Source organism: Canis lupus, chromosome 8 (assembly GCF_011100685.1).
Source record: "Canis lupus familiaris isolate Mischka breed German Shepherd chromosome 8, alternate assembly UU_Cfam_GSD_1.0, whole genome shotgun sequence".
Lineage (NCBI taxonomy): Eukaryota > Metazoa > Chordata > Mammalia > Carnivora > Canidae > Canis > Canis lupus.
This window is the reverse complement of record NC_049229.1, coordinates 14,123,764-14,146,551: the sequence shown is the minus strand read 5'-3', so window position 1 is coordinate 14,146,551 and position 22,788 is coordinate 14,123,764. Positions and strand designations below refer to the sequence as shown.

Below are 22,788 nucleotides of genomic sequence, written 5' to 3'. Positions count from 1 at the left end.
CAGGAACAAAGTTATGACATGGAACATGACCCTAATCTGACTGTTGAAATACACTTACAAAACTTTGTACTCAGTGACATTATTTTTGAAAAAAATAATTATGTGTGTATGTGTAAAAACAGTCTTGAAAGACACACACTTAACTCTTATCAGTGGTTTCCTCTGGGAAGCAGGACTGAGAGAATATTCAATTTCCATCATTTGATATTATTTGACTTTTTTTCCCCCCAGTCAACATGTATTCTACCTTTATAAAATAGGATGAAAAACATCTAAAGGTTAAAAAAAACAGCAACAAGAAGGTGGGGGAAATGGATGAAGGTTGTCAAAAGGTATAAACTTGCAGTTTATAAGGTACATAAGTTCTGGGGATGTAATGTACAGCATGGTGACCTCAGTTAACAATACTGTATTATATATCTGAAAGTTGCTAGAAGAGTAGATTTTAAAAGTTTTCATCACAAGAAAAAAATTATATCTATGTGAGGTGATGGAAATGTTCACTAAATTTTGTGTGGTAAGCATTTCACTATGTATATATCAAATATATACATAAACATATGAACATGTATATATATAAAATCATTATGCTATACACTTCAAACTTACACAATGTTCTATGTTAATTATATCTCAATAAACCTGAAGGGAAAAACAGTAATAATAGCACACAAAATAATCCCAAAAACTAAAGATAAAAAAGGATTCCTAGGGATCTTCCAAGTCAATAGCCCTCTGAATGATTGAGCCTGAAAGTCAGCAGATTTCAGAGTAGGTCCTACCTGAATTTATTTAATTCAATTGAACAAATATGGCGTCCACTCTCACAGGCACTACTTGAGGTGCTGGGATATTTGGATTTTTATGTATCAATAAAATTCACTTCTTTTCTTCCAAGAGTTCACTCCATAGCAGGGAGACAGACATGTAAACAAATCACTGTAATATATATGATTTTAATGCAACATAACTAATACAAAAACTTACCAAATGAATGTAACTTGTGCTCCAGGTACTGTCCCAAGCACAGATGGACATAAGGATGAATAAGACATGGCCCCGACCCTCAAGGAGCTCAGAGCTCAGCGGGAGTAAATAAAGGTTTGGTAGAATCTCTACAAGGGAGGGAGAAAAGAGGGGCCTCTGGAAAGTTGTTAAAGGTTAAAATGCAACTCCCCAGTAAGATGGGGGAGGTATGGGGGCGAGCATTCTACATTAAAGAATTGGATATGTAAAGGCACAGATGAATGAAACAGCATGATGTGTTTAGGGCAAGACAGAAATTTGAGGACTGCTGGAGCGTATAGTGCAGGGTAGGGGGAAGGAGGTGCTGAGAAGGTGAGAGGCTGAAAGGGACACAGAAGTCAAACAATCAAGACTGTGCACTGCCCAGTACCTTGGGTTTATGTGATGACAAGCCTCTGAAGAGCTATAGTAGCAGAGCAGTGATACTTTCAGATGTTCATTTCAGAAAGAGCATTCTCACTGAGCTTCAGAATGTAGGGAGGTCCGTTACTAGACTTTGACAGTAGTGAGAGATGAAGAGTCTAACTAACATAGGACAAAGTAAACAAGAGAAGTACTGGCCTTGTGAAATAGAACATAAGCCACAAATAAAAGTTTGGTAGCAACATTAAAAAACAAAAATAAACACGAGATAAATATTAGTAATATATTTTACTTAACCCACAATACCAAAAATATTATTTCAATATGAAATTAATGTAAAACTCACTATAGTATCTATCCCTTTTTTATACTAAATCTTAAAAATCTGGTGTGTATTTCACACTTACAGCAATTCTCAATATGGTCAGCCACATCGCAAGTGGTCAACAGCCCCACTGGCTCATGGCTACCATATTAGTGCAGGACTGGAAGGGTTAATTTAGGAGGCGATATTGGCAGGATTTGTTAACTTAGTGGACAATAAAAAGGTAGAAAAACCTGGAATTGCTGGCTTAGATAACTGGATGGAGAGTGGTACTGGCAAACCAAATAGAGGATACAGAAAGAAGACTAGGTCTGAGAGGGGAAGGGACAGAAAGTTTGGTTTTAGAGTGTTAACTAAGCAATGAAGTTATTTGCCCAAGATGACCTCACTAGCACATGATAGCACAGAATTCTGATCTGGATCTCTCTGATGCACCCAGTCTTTTCTAAAGATTCCTCTGAGGGAGGATTTGACAAAAAAGAAGGATATGGCATGGGAGGTCAAAGTCTTCCTTTATTTTCATTCAATATGAAATACCTTCACACTGCTATGTGTCTAAAAACAAACCAAAAAACTAAAACTAAAAACCCCCAAGTATGTGAGGCAGTACATTCGATTTCCAAATTAATAATTTCTTGCACTAATAGTATAGCCATAATTGTCAATATTTTTGAAGATAGTAAGAGATTTTTTTAAATGTTCATAATTTTAAAAATCTAACATAAAAAATATAATTTGTAAGGTATTTTATCCTACTTTGTAAATATATACACCTAGCCTAGAAGTGGGACTTTAAGATTTCATCAAAATTATATTCATACTATAGGTGAAGATATTAATTTTTACAAATAACCTAATAGAAAATTACTAAGAGGGATCCCTGGGTGGCGCAGTGGTTTGGCGCCTGCCTTTGGCCCAGGGCGCGATCCTGGAGACCCGGGATCGAATCCCACGTCGGGCTCCCAGTGCATGGAGCCTGCTTCTCCCTCTGCCTGTGTGAAGCCACCGGGGCTGCCCCCTTTTTTTTTTTTTTTAAAGATTTTATAACTTTTCTAATTTTTTTTTCTAAGTTTTTAAATAGAGAACAGAGCAGAAGGCCCTTGATTTTCCATAGGTAGACAAGGCAGGATAATTCATGTGAATGAGAAACTTGTTTGAATGTGACATGCCATATGAATGTGAGTTGACATAGCAATAGTATGGCTTCATTTACTGGAAATGTATGAAATGCAGAATAAAAAACGTGCCTAGTATCTGCCACCTGTCAAAGGGAACAAGAATCCTGCTTGTAAGATGTAGACCAGGCAAGTATCTAATTCTACAAAATACTGCAGTTGGGAGTCATCACAAGAAAATAATTTTATGAACTATCCTAATCCGCTTCGGTTGCCATAACAAAAGATCATAGACTGGGTGGCTTAAACAACAGAAGTGTATTTCTCACAGTTCTGGAGGCTGGGAAGTCTGAGATCAGGATGTCAGTGTGGTCAAGTTCTGGTAATGGGTTTCTTCCTGGCCTGCAAAGAGCTGCTTTTTCACTGTGTCCTTGGCATGGCAGAGAGAGAGAACTCTGTCTCTTCCTCTTCTCATAAGCACACTAATCTCCCCGTGAGGACCCCTCCACCATGACCTCATCTAAACCTAAACATTGGTGGTTCGGGCTTCAACACGTGAATTTGGCAGGGGTATACAATTCAGCCCATGGCATGAATCAGATCATCTGTTTCTGTTCTTCATCTACTCAATGCCTGATCTAACCAACTCATAATATGCTGCTAAGCTGGTATTTAGACGCTGAGAATGTGATCATTTGATTTGAAAAAAAAATTGTTTGTTTTCAGGGAAACGACATTTCTGAAAAAAAAAAAAAAAAAAAAAAAAGCACAGACTGTGGATTCAGTGTAGTACTAGAGAGCTGTTAACCCCTGGGCAAGTCACTTAGCTTCTGAGCCAGTTTCCTCATATGTAACATGACAAAAATACAACTACTTACGCCAAAGAAACATGTGAGAATAAAATCAGATAATATCTATAAAAGGACTCAGTACGTTTTAAAAGAATACATATTGGGGAAATTTCCAGAACCTTTGGTGAGACAGAGAGAAGCTTGGCTGCCGGAGCTGTGCCCAGCAATGCGCTCCTTCCCACTCCCCCGACACGGGCCTCAGCCCTCTCAGGGGCTGTAGAAAATGATCAAAGAAACCACTTACTATGATGTTTTGGGGGGTCAAACCCAATGCCACCCAGGAGGAATTGAAAAAGGCTTACAGGAAAGTGGCCTTGAAGTACCACCCTGATAAGAATCCAAATGAAGGAGAGAAGTTTAAACAGATTTCTCAAGCTTATGAAGTACTCTCTGATGCAAAGAAAAGAGAATTAATATGACAAAGGAGAACAGGCAATTAAAGAAGGTGGAGCTGGTGGTGGTTTTGGCTCCCCCACAGACATGTTTGATATGTTTTTTGGAGGAGGAGGAAGGATGCAGAGAGAAAGGAGAGGTATAAATGTGCATTAGCTCTCAGTAACCTTAGAAGATTTATATGATGGTACAACAAGAAAACTAGCTCTGCAAAAGAAACTGATCTGTGATAAATGTGAAGGCCTAGGTAGTAAGAAAGGAGCAGTTGAATGTTGTCCCAATTGCTGAGGTACTGGAATGCAAATAAGAATTAATCAGGTAGGGGATCCTCCTGGGTGGCTCAGCGGTTTAGCACCTGCCTTCAGCCCAGGGCCTGATCCTGGAGTCCCAGGATTGAGTCCCACATTGGGCTCCCTGCATGGAGCCTGCTTCTCCCTCTGCCTGTCTCTCTCTCTCTCTCTCTCTCTCTTCTCTGTCTCTCATGAATAAATAAATAAAAAATCTTAAAAAAAAAAAGAATTCATCAGATAGGACCTGGAATGGTTCAGCAAATTCAATCTGTGTGAATGGAGTGCCAGGACCTGGGGAATGGATCAGTCATAAAGATAGATGTAAAAGCTGCAATGGAAAGAAGATAGTACAAGAGAAGATTCTAGAAGTGCATTTTGACAAAGGCATGAAAGATGGCCAGAAGATAACGTTCCATGGTGAAGGAGACCAAGAGCCAGGACTGGAACCAGGAAATACTATCATTGTTTTAGATCAGAAGGATCATGTTATTTTTACTTGATGAGGAGCAGACCTTTTCATATGTATGGACATATAGCTGGTTGAAGCCTTGCACAGCTTTCAAAAGCCAGTATCTACTCTTGACAACTGAACCAATGTCATCACCTCTCATCCAGGTCAGATTGTCAAGCATGGGGATATCAAGTGTGTGCTAAATGAAGGCTTGTCAATTTATCGTTGACCACATGAGAAGGGTCGCCTAATCATTGAATTTAAGGTAAACTTCCCTGAGAATGGCTTTCTCTCTTCTGATAAACTTTCTTTGCTGGAAAAATTCCTACTTGAGAGAAAGAAGTAGAAGAACTGATGAAATGAACCAGGTAGAACTAGTGGACTTTGATCCCAATCAGGAAAAATGGCGCCATTACAATGGAGAAGGATATGAGGATGGTGAACATCATCCTAGGGGTGGTGTTCAGTGTCAGACCTCTTAATGGGGGCCAGTGAATAACACTGTTGGCATTTTATATGCAGTAGTGAATAAGTGAAGGACTATAATAATAGTTCACTACTTGCAATTGTTTTTGTTTTGATATTCTTTTTTTGTTTTGTTTTGTTTTGATATTCAACTATAGTAATGTTTTAAAAGTTAAATGAAGAATAAACTCAAATATAAAAGCTCTGATTTTGCCATGTAAAAAAAAAAAAGACTACATATTGTTTTTGTTAGGCTATGAAAGCACAAAATTGTGATATGTTAATATATAGGTTTGACAGACCTTAAATGATTAAGATGTTAAGAGAATTGTTTTCATTAAAATAGAGTAGACATATTTATTTTCAAAGAGTCTTAACTTCCTTGATTTAAGTACATTCATTTCTTCTTTCTTAGTTTGACTGTCATCACTTTAGTTCAAGATGCCATTAGGTCTGCTGGTTGGTTTTGCAAACAGGTTTCTCATGGACCATTGCCAGGTTACTTTTCCTGCAACATTGCTTTCTATTATCATTTTCCTATTCATCCCACTTTCTGGGATTCATCCCAATTTCTGGGATTAGTAGGCTATCCTAACATGTAGGCATGAACAAATTCAGAGCTACCTAGTGAGGGGAGGGCTAGATACACGGTTTGGAAATTGTAACAGAGAACAACATAACAAATTGTTAGCATTTGAGGGAAGAGCATGGACTTTGGAGTTAGATTGGCATTTGAATTCTGGACCTGTTTCTTATATCTATTTATTCCAGGAAATGATTTAATTGTACTTCAGTTTGTAAAATGGAAACGCTTACTTCATAGGGTTACTTAAGCACAGTGTCTAACTTCATTAGTGTGTTTTAGTTTCTATCCCTTCATATAAAACAGGCAGAAAAAGAAAATGTTAATGAGAAAAAGGTTATGTGCATTGTATATTTAGAGTTTGATTTGTTCCACTTAGTAAGCAGGTATTATATCTAAAGTTTGAGAAGATAAAAACTACACTGGAAAGGGGAACAAACTTACTAACACAGTTCACATCTTTTCCCCAAATAAGTCTTTTGAAATATTCAGATATCTCCCTGGTCAAGACAACAAATGTAAATCTACGGTTAAACTGTAAATTAAGCTTGAGAGTTACGTGGTCATTTCTGCCTGTAAAATAGGATGAACTTGAAAGAAACAAAACTGGAGATGAGAAACCACAAGGAGGATATGGTAGATATTTAAGCAGATGCTAATAATGATCTGAAGACTGTATAATGTTGCAAAAAACACGAAACATTATAATTCTCAGGAAGTAAATTTGCCAGCTCCTCCCTAGAGCCTCAGCAGGAAATGTGTATGTAACTAAAGTAGAAGGACAGGGAGCAAACATGTTCTAAAAGAGGCAGCCTTCTCTTTTAACTGGACCATTGGGGCCTACACAGGTTGACCTTATGAAGATCCATCCTGGGGTTGCACCTGGGTGGCTCAGTGGGTTGGGCATTTGCCTTCCACTCAGGTCCGGATCCCAGTGCCCTGGGATCAAGCTCTGCCCTGCCCTGCTTCTCTCTTGCCCTTTGCCCCTCCCCCTGCACTGTCTCTCTTTCTAATAAATAAAATCTTTTTTTTTTTTTTTTTTAAAGAAGGCTATGGAATAGAGGGAAGGAAGAGAACTGATTTGAGAAATAACTAGAAAGTGAAATTGGCAAGACTTGTTGAATGACTGGATTTGAGGATTATAGAGAGGGAGAAGTCAGAGATCACTTCCAGGGTTTTGGGTTGGTTGGCTTGAAGAACAATCGTATCCGTAGGAGAAAAGGTTCAGTTTTGGACATATTTAGTTCGAAGTACTTGTCTAAGGTAGAGATATAGATTTGGAGCCTGACAGCACACAAAGTAGATGAGATCAATCACGGTGAAGCCTTAGAATATCAACATTTAAGGGGGAAGAGGAGCTCAATAAGAGATGACAAAGAACGGTCAGAGGACAAGGAGAAGAATGAGTATGGACTCACAGAATTCACAGTTTCAAGAAGAAAAAATAAAGTACCAAATAAAAGAGAAAAGGTCTGAGTATTTGTATCTCCCTACTAAATTCACATGTTGAAACCTAACTCTTCATGTGATATTATTTGGAGATGGGAGGTGATTAGGTTATGAGGGCAGGTCCCTCCTGAATGGGATTAGTACCCTTCTAAAAGAGGCTAGAGAGATCTCCTTTCCCCTTCTGCCATTTGAGGACACAGTGAAAAGATGGCTATCTATGAACACAGAGTCAGACCCTCACTAGACACTGAATCTGCAGTAACATTAACTTGACTTCTCAGCATCCAGAACTGTGAGAAATAAATGTTTGCTATTTATCAATTTATGGTATTACTACAGCAGCTCAAACAGACTACTACAAGGACTAAAATATGTCCACTGGAATTGGCAATTAGGAAATTACAATGGCCCAAGTGGGAACAGTTTCAATGAAGTGATGGGGGTAAGCCATCCCTTAGGGGTTAGGGAGTAAATGGGTAGCAAGAAATAAATTGTATACCAGTCTTTTGAGAAATTTAGATGAGGAAGAGAGAAGCTAGAGCAAGCCAGCTGTATGAGTTACTGATTAAAGCAAGGGAGATCCAGGGGTGCCTGGGCAGCTCAGTCGTTAAACATCTAACTCTTGATTTCAGCTCAGGTCATGATCTCAAGATCCTGGGATCGAGCGCCACATCAGGCTCCATGCTCAGCAAGGAGTCTGCTTGAGGATTCTTTCTCCCACTCCCTCTGCCCCTCCCTCCACTTGTTTTCTCTCTCTCTCAAATAAACAAATAAATAAATAAATCTTAACAACAACAAAAAAAGCAATGGAGATCCAAAGAATCAAAAAAGCATGACACAAAGAGCCCAGAGTAGTATTTCAAGAAGGAAGGGATAAATAGATCTGTTACAGATGAAAGAATATGGGTTTTGGAAGGAAGTGTATCTAATTCTGTGACTTTACCACCTACTAGCTATGAGACAAGTTACTTAACCCTTTCTGAGCCATAGTTCCTTCATCCTTAAGAAAGAAATACCACTATCTGTGGAACTGTTGTGGAAATTAAATGAGATGCTGCATTTAAGTGTCTCACACAGGCACCTTCTGCTTGCTCCACTGAACATACTGAACAAATACCAGCTCCCAATGCCCCCCAGTAGTCACTGGTAACACTGAAGAGTGTCATTTCAATTAAGCGGTGAAGATGATGGAAAGCTGCCTGCCCCAGGTAAAGACATTCAGTTATGAAATACTAAAAATAGGGAACAAGAATTGAAAGAGGAAAGGGATTTGAGAGAGCTAATCTTGTCTGAAGTCTAAAAAAGAATGAAGCAAATAAAATGCCAAGAGGGAAGTGAGGCCGGGGAGCCCTCATGTCTTACACATGATTAGCATATGTCCCTGAGTTATTTGAAATAGAGGTCCCTTACTGGTCTTCAAAGGATGCAATTTGCAACAGAGATGGGAGCTGTAGGATGCTGGACATGGAAAAGATCACAGGACAAACAAGCCACTTCATGGAGTAAAGTTTTGATGGAACTGATACCTGATGCTGTTGATCATTTTAGCAAAGATCTAGGAAACAAAATATTTAGGAAAATTAGTTTCCAAAGTAGATTTGAGCTCAAGCATCCTTGGGCCTGTTAATGAATATGAAGCACACAACTAGGGAATTTGTGGGTAGAAAACATTCTCTAATTGCACAATCTCTAAACCTTTCCATCTGATTCTAACTATAATAGATGTGCAAACACACTTCTCAATGTTTCCAACCCTACATGCACAAAGAATTATTCTTCAAATACACAGTTTGTTCTAGTAATGAGTCTTGACATTATAGCTTTCTTAGATAAATTCAGAGTTATTTCAGGGAGGGGGAGGCATGTGTGTGTGAAATTATCAATAAGTATGCTCAGCTTCATATGTTGATTACAAGGAAAACCTAAGGTTTAAAGAATTTAGAACTGTCCAGACTCACAAGGCAAGATAATAGTAAAACGGAATCCAATGCAATTCTATTTCCAAATATCTCTCCCTAATAAATACAAGAAATGCAACTTTGTCTTCACATTTCAGGGCACAGACTTCTGTGGTCATTTACTGATCACAAATCAAGGTAGAAGAATCACTACATAGCTCAGAAAAAAAGAAAAAGAAAAAAAAAGATGCTGTGATGATTGAGAGGGAAAGAAAACTAGAAAAAAAGTCCCATGTTTTGCTGTACAAAAAGAAAGAAAAAAAGAAAGAATGGAGGGAGGGAGGGAGGAAAGGAAGAAAGGAAGAAAGAAAATAATTAGAGAACTCCTTAAAGGCAACTAAAAATATCCTCCAATTACTACTTTAGGTGAAGAAAAAAGTGGTAAGTGAATTTTAGAGCAGCTTTAACACAGTTAGTCTGTGTTAAAAGACAGACAAAGAAAGACAAAGGTTGGTTTCTCCACAAAATCTTCTTCCACCCCCATGGAGATGACTGCATGCTTTCCTTAAAGCAAAGGGTTGCTCTCTGGCAACAATGGAATGTGGCAACTGACTTTATTATAGGAAATTAATTTTGACAAACATCCAAATTAAGCTTAGTAGACAAGGCCACCATGTGGAATTGAGGTGGCTGTGCACTGAACGACTCTAGGGCAACATTCACAGACCAAAATGTGAGGGGCACCCCTGATGGCACATATATATTAAAAACAATTTGAGCTCCAAGAGGGCAGGGAGTTTTTTCTGTTTTGATCACAGTATCCCTGGCACAAAGAACAGGGCCTGATGTTTCAGATGATCAATTAAAATGTGCTGCATGAGTGAATGTGCTAATGAATGAAAGAAAAGGGGAAATGGAAGTTTGAGAGCAGAGGGGAAGTATATGTTAGGAAAGGATTCCTTACAACTGGAAGAAACAGACCAAGTAAAAAATCCAGAAACTTGGAAAGGAATTCTTACCTGTTACAAAGGAGGAGAAAGAAGGGATGATAGAGCCAGTTTTGAACTGTCTTGCCAAGTTTTATTTTGCTCAAGGACTTATGAAGGGTCAAGCAAAAATTATGTAATGAAGGGTGGAAAGACCATTTTATAGCATAGATGGGAGATTTTCTTCTTAGTTAACAGGCTAAGTATGTCAAGAAAAGTTCACTTAATTGCTTTTTTCTTTTTTAAAAGATTTTATTTATTTATTCATGAGAGGCACACAGAGAGAGGCAGAGACACAGGCAGAGGGAGAAGCAGGCTCTCCATGGGGAGCCTGATGCTTGATTCAGTCCCTGGATCCTGGCATCATGACCTGAGCCAAAGGCAAATGCTCAACCGCTGAGCCACCCAGGTGTCCCTCAACTGCTTTTTTTTTTTCTTTTTAAATCAGAAGTATCTACGTGTCCATAACCATACAAGGAGGTGGAAGTCAGAAGAAAAGAGGATTTTCACTAAAATATGAACCCTCCCCCAAACAAATTCTTGAACACATGATCAAGTAATATAAACACTGCAGAAGTGATCTCTAAATTGTTATATGCTACCATAGTGTTAGCTATTTTTTATTATCAAAGTTAAAGAAATAGAGTTCATAAAGATTAACCAGTCAATTAATGTCTACTGACTATATTCTGAACTTTAGCATATATGCATGTATACAAAATAGGTAATATGTATTCCTTATGTATACTTGATTTTCATTCTGTTCTATTGATCAGTCTTCAACAAGACCTAAAATTCTGTTTCCTTAAAATTCTCTATCATCTTTATCCCATAAATATATATATAATTTCTATGGACATGGGCTATAGCTATTTCTGTGGAGACATGGGCTATAGCTATTTCTGTGGAGTTTCTGTGGTGTCTTTTTTTTTTTTTTAAGATTTATTTATTTTAAGAAACAGAGAGAAAGCATGCATGGGGGAGGGGTAGAGGGAAAGGGAGAGAGAGAGAGAATCTTGAGCAGACTCCTCAGTGAGCATGGAGCCTAATGCAGAGCTCGATCTTGTGTCCCTGGGATCATGACCTGAGCCAAAACCAAGAGTCAGATGCTCAACTGACTAAGCCACCCAGTGAATGTGTAAAACTGTGGAGTTTTACACATTTAGAGCACTTTTGAAAATTTTCAGCTACAAAAATTTATTTCAAGAGAGCTGATGACTCTACATGTCCTATAATGATTCTTCTGATGACATATCACAAACAATTCTTCTCATCAAGGAAATCTGCTAAAGTTGCTCTAAATTCTGAGCAATACCAAAGATATTTGCTGACCCATAATTTTTCTGTTCATAATCTGTTTTCTGCCATGGGTTTTGGCCTACACCATCTGTAACTTCCACTAAAACAACAAAACTAAACAAAAACAAAACACATAGCTCCTCGCTGTATACAAAATCTACAGTTGGCTTCTCTGGGAGGAACCACTCCTACTCACAGCCACTTGATGTTTATCAGGATATACTAGTTGAGAGCTGTGAAAAATAGAGTGGGAAGTTCCCTGTAACCAAAACAAAAAATGTTACAGATACTTACATGATCCTTAGCAATACCTGTTTGCTATCTACTATATGTTTATATGTTTAGGAGTTTAGTAACTTGTAGAATGCACCAAATAAAAGACAACTGGTATATATATTCTCTTCATGTGGTAATGTGATATACCAAGTGAATAAAGCCTTATTTTTGTATGGGTAATAAATCCACACGGTCAAAAGAAACTAAAGGGTATTCATTGAAGAGTGTCCCTCTCACCCTATCCCTTAGCCACCTAGCTCCTCTCCCCAGTGGCAACCAATACTATCTGCTTCTTGGGTAGCCCTCTCAAGAGACATGAACAAGCAAGAAAGTGTGTGTGTTTTCTTTCCCCTTCTTTGCACAATTGGTGGCATAATGTATACCACTTCTAGGTAGACACATCTCCCACTATGCCAATGATAGGCAAAAGGCTTCTTCTTGCATGTGGGGTTTTTATTTTTGTTTTTGATAGAACAAGAGCAGCTTCCTGAAGAGCTGTGTTGTGAAGGAGTCTGAGGCCAGTAGGCTTAGAAAGTATGTTGTGGGGCAGCCCGGGTGGCTCAGTGGTTTAGCGTCGCCTTCAGCATGATCCTGGAGACCCGGGATCGAGTCCCACGTCGGGCTTCCTGCATGGAGCCTGCTACTCTCTCTGCCTGTGTCTCTGCCTCTCTCTCTCTCATGAATAAATAAAATCTTAAAAAAAAAAAAAGTATGTTGTGAATGTTTTGTAATATCTGCTACAGCCATTTATTCCTGTTTTGTGCCTTACTTTATCTTCTACATGCCTCTATTATAAGAATTATTATACTTTATTATGCTTGGAAGGGGTGTCTGAGGGTAGACACCATGCTCTTTTATGTATATAGTGCAAGGTGCTTACCCAGCACAGGGCCTAACATGTAATATCATTTAATATATATTTACTGAGTGAATCCCACAGCAAAATTCCTTTTTTTTTTTTTTAAGATTTTATTTATTTATTCATGAAAGACACACAGAGAGAGGCAGAAACGTGGGCAGAGGGAGAAGGAGGCTCCATGCAGGGAGCCCAATATTGGACTCGATCCCAGGACTCCAGGATCACGTCCTGGGCCAAAGGGAGGTGCCCAACCACTAACCCACCCAGGTGTCCCCAAATTCCTAATGTTAAGGAGAATGAGAGCTTTCCATATTGAGCTATGAGCTATTGAGAATGAGCTACTTCCCTCCATGCAAAGATAGACTTCATCAACCCTGGAACTGTAGATGTTTAATGATGGTGTATTTGAAACATACATGACAGTGTTTTCCCTGTCCCTATTGGAATTTACAGCAAGGCCATGTGGCATTCAACCTGCCTGAGAAAAAATACTTCTACAGCACTTTACATAGGATCCTGTGTGCATAATCACTTGGTTTCCAATCACTGCCATCTAAAGAGAAAATGGTTGTATAACATGTGATTTCTGAAACAAAGGTGAGGGGGGGAAGAAGGTCAGGTGATGGTGAAATAAAACTGAATGGAAACATCATGAGTGAAAAAGAAAGTTTATTATTATTTTTTAAAAATCCAGTGAAGGAGAAAAATTAAGAACATTTCAACTGAACCTTACTCATTTAAGACTCTATCTGCTAATCATTCTCAAACTTCCATTTCCATATAAGTATTGCCATCTATAGTACATGCAGGAATCATGGTTATTTTTTTTAGGGGAGAAATAACTGAAATGAAAAGCCTAGCATATTATAGGATAACGTCTTTATGTCCTTTTAAATACACGCATTTATCAAAGTTACATAGTATGTTTTCTCTACATATTTTGAAAGGTAATAATACTTAATGGGCTGATTACTGTCTTTTAAAAATTAATATTGTAAAAAAATTAATATTGTAAAGCTAGAGCTTATGATTTTAAGGCTTTAAATATTATGTAACTATCAATAATGAAAAAAAAGAAGTAATTTGTAATTTTGAGCTAGAATTTTAAGAAATATTTTTAATATGCTCCAATGCTCATTTATTTCATTTTGCTATAAGACACAAATTGGGGCTTTCCAAGGAGAAGTAAGAGAGTCCCTTTTTTTGAAGTGAAGAGTCTCTTATTTTTGGTGAGATTCCTCTTTACTGACCTGTGGGCTAGCCTAGGGACAGACAGGATGGAAAAGGAGGAAGAACATCAAAAGTGAACAGCATGACTCTGATTTATAGGTGCAAGCTGGAAAAACCTAAATGAAGTTATTCCAAAACACAAGTAATCTTCATGCTTCCAAGAGAATATTATACCAATATGTTGTGTTGTCACAATGCAGCTTTAAGGTAAATAAGTGGAATCCATTAAAACTATATTTTAGAATTAAAAAGAAGAAATTTGATTTTGGAGATAACCAAAGATAATAATATTAAGACAGTGAGAATTTTTCTAGGTTGTTTAACCAACCATTGTCAACTGGGTATTAGATTTCATCTTTTTTCTCAAATCTCATCCTATTAAAGATGTGATGTGGGCCTTTTTTTATTCTTAAATTTTTAGAAAGATTTATTAATTTATTTAATTTATTTTTATTTTTAAAAATATTTTATTTATTTATTCGTGAGAGACAGAAAGAGAGAGAGAGAGGCCGAGACACAGGCAGAAGGAGAAGCAGGCTCCAATGCAGGGAGCCCGACTCAGGATTCGATCCCAGGTCTCCAGGATCCTGCCCTGGGCCAAAGGTGGCGCTAAACCGCTGAGCCACCTGAGCTGCCCAATTAATTTATTTTAGATAGAGAGCATGCAAGAACAAGAATGTATGCAAGTGAGTGGGGGGAGAGGCAAGGGAGACTCTTCAGGCAGACTCCCCACTGAGTGCGAGCCCTACAGCTCAATATCACGACCCACAAGATCATGACCTGAGCCAAAACCAGGAATTGGATGCTTAACTGACTGAGCCACCCAGCAGCCCTGTGGTATGTTTGACAATAGGAATAAAAGGTGATATTTAGTACTTTACCCCACCCTTTACCTTTTACCTCCAAAGTCCTACTTTGTTACATGGTGCTATTTGAACAGTGTTGTCTGGATATAGAATTAGTCCCTCTTCTTTTCCACCCTCTCAACTCTAGTTATCAAAACCTAACCTAAAAATGAGGTACCAGTTAAATGCTGATGTCTAGCCATTAAGTATTCTTTGATTCTTCCCCAGCTAGAAGTATTTTTTTTAGAATACGAATTTTTTTATTAGCTTTTTTCTCAAATACTTCTTAGGGCCCTTATATATATTCTAACATTAACAGTTTGTGTATTTACTAGATTATAAACTCCTTGACAAGGAGAAAACTGCATCTTATATATCTTTGCATCTGCCACAATATCTAGCACTGTGCCTGGCATAGAAAAGGAAGTCAACAAAGATTTAATGAATAATGTATGTTTACATTTGAAAGTTTACATGGCTCACAGTAAACCAAATTAATTCTTCTGAGAAATACCATAGCCCATAGATCAACAACAGAAGGGTCTTTGTCAAATATTTCTTGGACATGGGGTGCCTAGGTGACTCAGTTAGTTAAGCATCCTCTTTTAGCTCAGGTCATGATCTCAGGGTCCTGGGGTGGAGCCTCACTTGGAGCCCCACAGTGAGTCAAGCTCCCTGCTAAGCAGGGAGTCTGCTTCTCCCTATCCCTCTGGCCTTCCTCCTTTTCCCCCCCTCCCATGTTCTCTTCCCCCCTCTCTCTCAAATAAATAAAATCTTAAAAAATATTTCTTGGACAAGGAAAGCTAGAATCTCTGGCAACTATAGTAAAATATACGTACTTAAGCTCATGGTTTTTATGAGTAATCATTAGTTTCATTAAGTCACCAGCAGTCTAGTGACAACTTAATGTTATAACTTGTCAAAGCTTTGATTAGGCTAGGGGCCTGTGATTTACAAGGAGCTAATACTTCTAAAGCTCTTATCATTAATTTATAGATAGACTGTACTACAGCCAGGGAGATGTCATAACTACCAAAAAGGAAAGCATAACATATTTTAAAACATACAAAATATTGAGAAGAAAGGCAGGTATTAGAATCCTTAGCCTTATGTTTACTGATTTAGTTACTTGGGGCTCCCTTCACTATGGTAGAAAGATGTCCTACCAAGGTATTCAAGTATTGAAGCCCTCCATAGATTAATTCAGAGCTACTAGTAAGTTTATGTACGTGGTAGGCTATATTATGTGAAATTAACTACAACAGAGTTTCTTTTAAAACAAGAGCAATATATTCAGAAAAGAAGAACATAGAATCCATGCAGACACATGCAAGAATTAATTTCTGATGCTAGCAAAACAAATATGGAAGATTATATATGAATATGGACAGGCAGAAATAATTATCAGGCAAAATTATACTTAAGCTAAAAGAGAAATAGATGAAAGGATGTCATTAGTCTGACCCTGGAAACAATCAATAAACTTCCCAGAATCCCACAACATATCACAACCAACCAAAAGGAGTTTGTGGTCAAAGAAGAGCCAGATACTAACCATGTAATTTGAAAGTTGGGAAGTGTGGGGAGAACCAAGGAGACAATAATTAATAGGGAGAGAACATTATTATAATTCAGCAGCTTTTGGTTAAGTTATAACTACGAGGGTCAAGGTATTTCACATCTGATAAAGTCCTTAGTTAGTTGTTAGTTGTTGTTGTTTTATTAATGTTTCATGCCCATTTTCCAGTATAGGTTTTAACATTTTTAACATTTTTCTCATTGGAACTTTAGAAAGAAAATAAACTGAAGAGACTGCAATTATGTAGTGGTTAGAGTACTGTCTTAAGGCAGACTTCTTGAATTCAAATTCTAGCTCTTGCTTACTAGTTCTGTGACCTTAGGGATGTCACTTGACCTCTCTAAGCTTCAGTTTCCTCATCTGAAAAATGAATTTATTTGTTATGAGGATTAAATGATTAATTTAGTAAACTAATTTATTATTTATAAAGCACTTGAGAACTGTATTCCAGAGTGAGTGCTATATGAATGTTTGCTAAATAAAATCTGTTCTCAATACATCAGCTGTTCATCTGACTTAAAAAAAGTTTGGCTCCCATGATGAGAAGGTCTCCAGATGTATTTATTGTAATGAAACTCGGTATAACCTAAAGAAAGGTTTTCTATTTTTGCAGAAGCCCTGCTTTGACTTTATTGTCTGTCCTTCATTTTCTCCCCTGTGATTTTTTAACTCTGTTTCTATCATTTTAGTTAAAAGATAATTATCTAGGAAATAGTATAACTTTTGCTCAGGGTTCTTAAGTACACTGCCTCCAAATCTGCCACATGCCACAAGAAACTAAAGGGAATATACACACACACATCACTTCCCTTATGAGATATATGATGGTATGGATTAAAGCTGATGATACAGTGGGGTCTGAAATTTCAATAAATCATGTAAAATCAGAAGAGCCTCCACACAGAGGTGCTGGTGTGGTACCTAAAGAATAATAGAGCCTTCCAATAATTTATCAGTGAAAAATCAGGTAGATGGAGAGCAAAGCTAATGGCCTTATTCCTAATAACAATCTGTAGAACATGGATAATAAGAAAAGGAAAATTTAGAAGATTAACACATGGAGGCAAACATCACTGAAACTTGTGACACTGGCAAGGTATGTTCTATTCTAATGATGCTCTTGTGGTCGACAAACAGTGATGGCCTAATACAGATAACAAAATAGATATAGACACTATATACAGTAGTAACGGGAAATGTCACCTCTCCCAGCATGGGTGAGAGGTTTCATTCTGGTAAAAGTAGAGCACCTGATAAGTTGATAGCATATTGACAATTTCATTTCTCAGAAAGTAGAAGAAACAACAAAGAGGACTGCTATTCAGGACTATAAAGACTGAGGAGGAGGAAGCTGTAGATGATGTAGGAGTGACAAGAGCTTTATTTTTTTTTTATTTTTATTTTTTAATTTTTATTTATTTATGATAGGCACACAGTGAGAGAGAGAGAGAGGCAGAGACACAGGCAGAGGGAGAAGCAGGCTCCATGTACCGGGAGCCTGACGTGGGACTCGATCCCGGGTCTCCAGGACCGCGCCCTGGGCCAAAGGCAGGCGCCAAACCGCTGAGCCACCCAGGGATCCCTGACAAGAGCTTTAAAAGAAGTAATGGTCCTCGCAAAGGAAGTTCAGACTTTGTAAGAGCAAAGGAAGGAAACCTTTCACATGGGAGGACTCTAGATCCTACGAGAGTAAATTCCAAAGTGTTTGGATATAGGATGGGGTAATTCCAAGCTAGAAACTCTATAAGGGAGTGTAAGTTAAGAAAGGTGGAAGGTGAGGCCTAAAAAACAAAACTGTAATATTATTGACTCCAATGAGGAAAAAAGGAGAGAAGTAATTAAAGAAAAAAAACAAACAAACAAACAGGTAGAGATGTATTTATTAGAGGGTGACTACAAAAAGTGGTGCAAATTCACCATAATAACATCAGTAAAGTTAATGCCCAGAAGGAGGTAAATATTTCTTTTCCTATCCACAGCACCTTACTGTTTCCTCCTCCCCTTCTCTTGCAGGTCAGAACTGCTGGTTACATTCTACCTAGGAGTGAGGAGACCAAAGAATTAGAACCTCAGCCTGGGAAAAGAACTTGAAAGTCCAAAATGGGAAAAAGACAAATACTGGTAGGGACTTGGCAGTATCCCAAATAGGCTATTTTATGGCCAACAGAGTGGACTGTTTCCTGATCTTAAAATCAGGAAATGCTGGCTTGGACTAAGGGTTCCAGATGATCTAGAGAAATGAGGCAGACTGGGCTAGCTCCATCAGTGGATCTGGGTGGTAAACCCACATTTCCCATATTTCTTGTGACTTCTCCTTCAGATAACTGTTATTTTGAGTTTTTTGTTGCTTTTACTGAAAATGCTCTTTGTTTTTCTACTCTAAAGTTCTTCCAAATCTGTAGTTGTTAGATATATGCCAATTTTTAAAGGCCATTCTTCCCAAAGACTGGAGTTTGAGCCTAGTGAATACTGAATGATGTCTCTAAATATTGCACTGTTTCTTGGTAAACATTATTTGTTTCCCTCCGTGGATGCCTCTGGTGCTTTTCTTTGGTGAGATCCCCTGAGTCTGGCACCCTTTAATCTCTGCAGTTCATATAGTTAGGTCCAGGGACTATTATAATTTATAAGTTATGGACAACAAAAAATAAATGTTCAAAGTTATATTCAAGTTCGAAATGTTTGGAAAAAAGACTGAATGAGAAAAGAAATACAAAACAAGGAAAATGACTGAAAAAAATACTCCAAATGAGTTCATTTTTCTAGACCTGGATGACTTTCATCCTAAGATACCAAGAAAACGTACATATATAATCATGCAACATCTCGAAGTAAGGAAGAATGGAAGTTTGGAGATAAACAAACATGACTGATTTTCAAAAAGGAAGCAAATTGAGTCTTGAATGCCAGACCACCAGCTCAGAAAAGGAGTAAGACCCAGCAAAGCCAGAGTAGTAATATGATCAAGATTATGCCACAGGAGTGGTTAATTAGGCACTGCCTCTGAGGCCTGCCGCTGGACCCTCAGGTGAACAGGCTTGCATGTGTGTGCAGACAAACACACCACAGTTACAGTAGGGTAGGATACTGACTTCCACTGTTGATGTTGTTGTGAAATGTTTCTAACAACATCCTCGTCTTTACATCCTCCACAAAGTCCCAGGAGGGAAAGTCCCAGGAGGGAGAGTCCACTTGGCTAAGTATGGATCTTGTGTGTCTGTTTTAGTTATAGGGCTGAGACCAGAATAAGGTGACTAAGACCCTTCCTTGCCTTAGGCACAAAATTTAAAAGGGCACCAAAAAACTCACTGGACAAGATAAATAGTGTTTCAATGCAGTATTTTACAAAATTAAAATTAATGCACAAAAATCCATGATGAACAAAATATAAAAATTTTAAAAAAGGTTCAACAATAGCGCCACGCCTAGCCATACTGGTACCTGAGACAAAAGGGAAAATCAATAACAGTGTTGTGTGCCTTTTTTTCTTTAAAATATTGGTATTTTGTTCATCATGAGTTTTTTTAAGTTTATTTAAGTAATTTCTACACCCAATGGGGGCTTGAACTCACAACCCTGAGATCAAGAGTTACATGCTCTTCTGACTTAGCCAACCAGACACCCCCATCATGGATTTTCTACATTAATTGTGAGTTTTAAAAATTGCATTAAAATATTTATCCTTATTAATTACTGAATTTTTTGGCATCCCCTTAAATGTTGCAGCTGAGATGAACATTTCATTCTTAGCCCAGCATCAGGCTGGGACTTGTCATGGAACAAGTTTTACTTATCCCATATAGCTTTGTAGGAGACCTAGATTCCATTGTCAAATATTATCCTGGGGTAGGTTTAGGCTTAACAGAATGAATAATTTTTAACCTTTAGGACTGTTCATAAACAGGATGGGTAGAGATGAGAAATGATGAAGGTGCCGTTTGACCATGAATCCTGCAGCTCCTTATCAAGGTGCTGCAAAGTGAACTTGGCAGCAAGTGGAGTGAGACTGGGGTGGGATATTGAATAGTGAACCTCGAAAAGATGTATCTATGTCCTATTGTCTGGAACCTGTGAATGTGAACCTGTTTGAGAAAAGGCTCTTTTAAGATGTAAACAAGTTAAGGATCTCCAAGATGAGATCATCATGGATTACCCAGCTGAGTTCTAAATCCAATGACTCTATAAGAGACAGAAGGAGAGCGGCCTAGAGACACAGAGAAAGTGGCATGATATGGAGAGGGGGAATTTAGAGAAGTAGATTTGTGAGAACTTCTAAATCTCGGAATCTGTTTCTAGTCATTTCCTGCTTAGTGGGAAAAACAAAAACAAAAACAGAAAAATAGAGTCTATGTGGAAAGCTAACACTTCGGAAAGTGGTAGCAATGTTTCCAGAAACTTTTCAGAAACTGACACCTCTACTCTTTAGGCAATGAAGAAGAGGATGTTAATTTTGATGCAATCAAGTTGGCATACTGAAATTACCAATAAATTAACTGGTGATGTTGTAAGGTTCACAGTAGCAACTTATCTCTAACAAATGCATGAAGCTATATCTAACATGTAGAATGCCATTAGATGTGGACTTCATCCAAATGTCACGCATGGGCACTTAAGGAATGGTAGCTAATCCAAATTATGCAGGTAAGGGGAGAAGTATGCTCTTCTGAGTGGCTGCCAAACACTTTCCAAGTACTCAGTGTCAAAACAATGTCACGTGTAGGTCACAAGCTTTCATAAATGCTGTATGTCCCTTTGTAGAAAAAAAAAATGTCTTTGTAGGCCCGTATCACTCTACCCTAGCTACTAATTTATAAAATGGGCTTAAAAATCTGAGTACTTCATAAGCTTTTACGAAATGTGAATACTCACAAAGAATGACATTCCAGTTTCAAACTTTTTGCATTGTTAATTTAAAAAGGAGAAAAGACAACTAAGACAAAGGAATAAATCTTAACTATATGTCACAAGTGTTTTTTATAACTTTAAATTGTTTTCATGAAACCAAATATTTTAAATTAAAAGGAGTAATTTTTAAAAAGATTTTATTTATTTACTCATGAGAGACACACAGAGAGAGGCAGAGAGATAGGCAGAGGGAGAAGCAAACTCCCTATGGGGAATTCAATGCAGGTGGGTGAGATTATGTATATTTAAAGTTTTTTCCTTGAAACATTACTTGCAAGATTTTAAAAAATCAACATTAAAGAAAGCTTCTAGAAGTATCAATAACATCAAAAATTGGTTTATATTACCTCATCTCTATAAATTTAAGGAATTAGATGCCAGTTCTCAAAGGTTGGGAGTCTGAAAACATAAAATTAAGGTAAGATTCTCTCTTCATTTCTTTTCAAGAAAATGCTAAAGCACTCAGAACTGGGATATTATTCTGAAGTAAAGTCCTACATTTTCACTACTTAGGCTGGTTTATGAATGGCCACTCATAAAGGGAAAGAAACAGTATATAACTCCTGTCCAAAAATATAAATAACATAAGGACTGCCATTTTAGCTTTTATCATTCTACTTCTAGATCTAAACATTACACCTGTTTCCCTGACAGATAGTATTCTTTGAAAGTATACCCTGTGTTTTCCTCTTATTTGAAGGATGATTGACAAAAAGAAACAAATGGACACTGTGACAAGTGATGAATAAAATAATGTATGGCTTTTATCATCAGCGGCATTTTAACAGCCTTCAAAGTATGAAGTAGTTGCACTGGGGCTATGATACTTATTCTTGGCTGATAGTTGTCTATTGATGAATCTGTAAAGGTAAGTAAGCATCATTAATTCTTTTGATAAATGTTTACTGAGCTGCCAACCTGCAAGGCATTTTTTTTTTTTTTTAGATTTTATTTATTTATTCATGAGAGAGAGAGAGAGAGAGAGAGAGGCAGAGACATGGGCAGAGGAAGAAGCAGGCTCCACACAAAGAGCCCGATGTAGGACTCAATCCCTGGACTCTGGGATCACGCCCTGGGGCAAAGGCAGAGGCTCAACCACTGAGCCACCCAGGCCCGGAAGGCATGGTTTTAGGTGCTGGGAATATAAGAGTGAATAAAAGAGGGAAGGTTCCTGCTCTCATGGAATGGACATTCCTGTAAAGTGGGAAACTGTTAGTAAACAAATAAAAAATAAATGAACAAGGTGATAGTGAAATGTGAAGACAGTAAAATGAGTACCTAAAGAAAACCTTAAAATTAATCTTTATAGTGTTGAACACCCACTAAAAATTGTTCATCACTGTGGCAACCAAATCAATCCTTTATAGATTGTCCATTATAATGCTATCTGACAGGGGCATGGAGCCTATAGTGACTTGCTCTACTGGAGGAGGTGAACTGCTATGCTCTTTTTTCCTCCGGAAGTTTAGCAGGCATATCTTAGTATCCCAGATATTTAAATTACTTTATTTATCCAGTATCTAAATTAGGCAATGTTTTAGGTATTTCTAGCTAGTCACATGTGCTGAGTTTCAAGATAACTGGCACTTATCAACATAAG

General features: G+C 37.8%; 1 protein-coding gene, 1 long non-coding RNA gene and 1 pseudogene across 3 annotated transcripts in view; 2 read left to right on the top strand and 1 right to left on the bottom strand.

Moving 5' to 3' along the window:
- PRORP (protein only RNase P catalytic subunit) overlaps positions 1 to 22,788 on the bottom strand; it is a 122,190-nt gene that overhangs the window by 23,088 nt on the left and 76,314 nt on the right. The gene's annotated exons all lie outside the window — the stretch shown is intronic.
- The window catches only part of LOC111096992, a 75,537-nt gene that overhangs the window by 39,626 nt on the left and 13,123 nt on the right, over positions 1 to 22,788 (top strand). The window contains exons 3-4 of the long non-coding RNA XR_005363137.1: positions 18,297 to 18,404; positions 21,889 to 22,056. This is a non-coding gene — a long non-coding RNA (uncharacterized LOC111096992). The remainder of the gene's footprint in view (positions 1 to 18,296; positions 18,405 to 21,888; positions 22,057 to 22,788) is intronic.
- Positions 3,904 to 5,296, top strand: LOC100686876 (annotated as a pseudogene).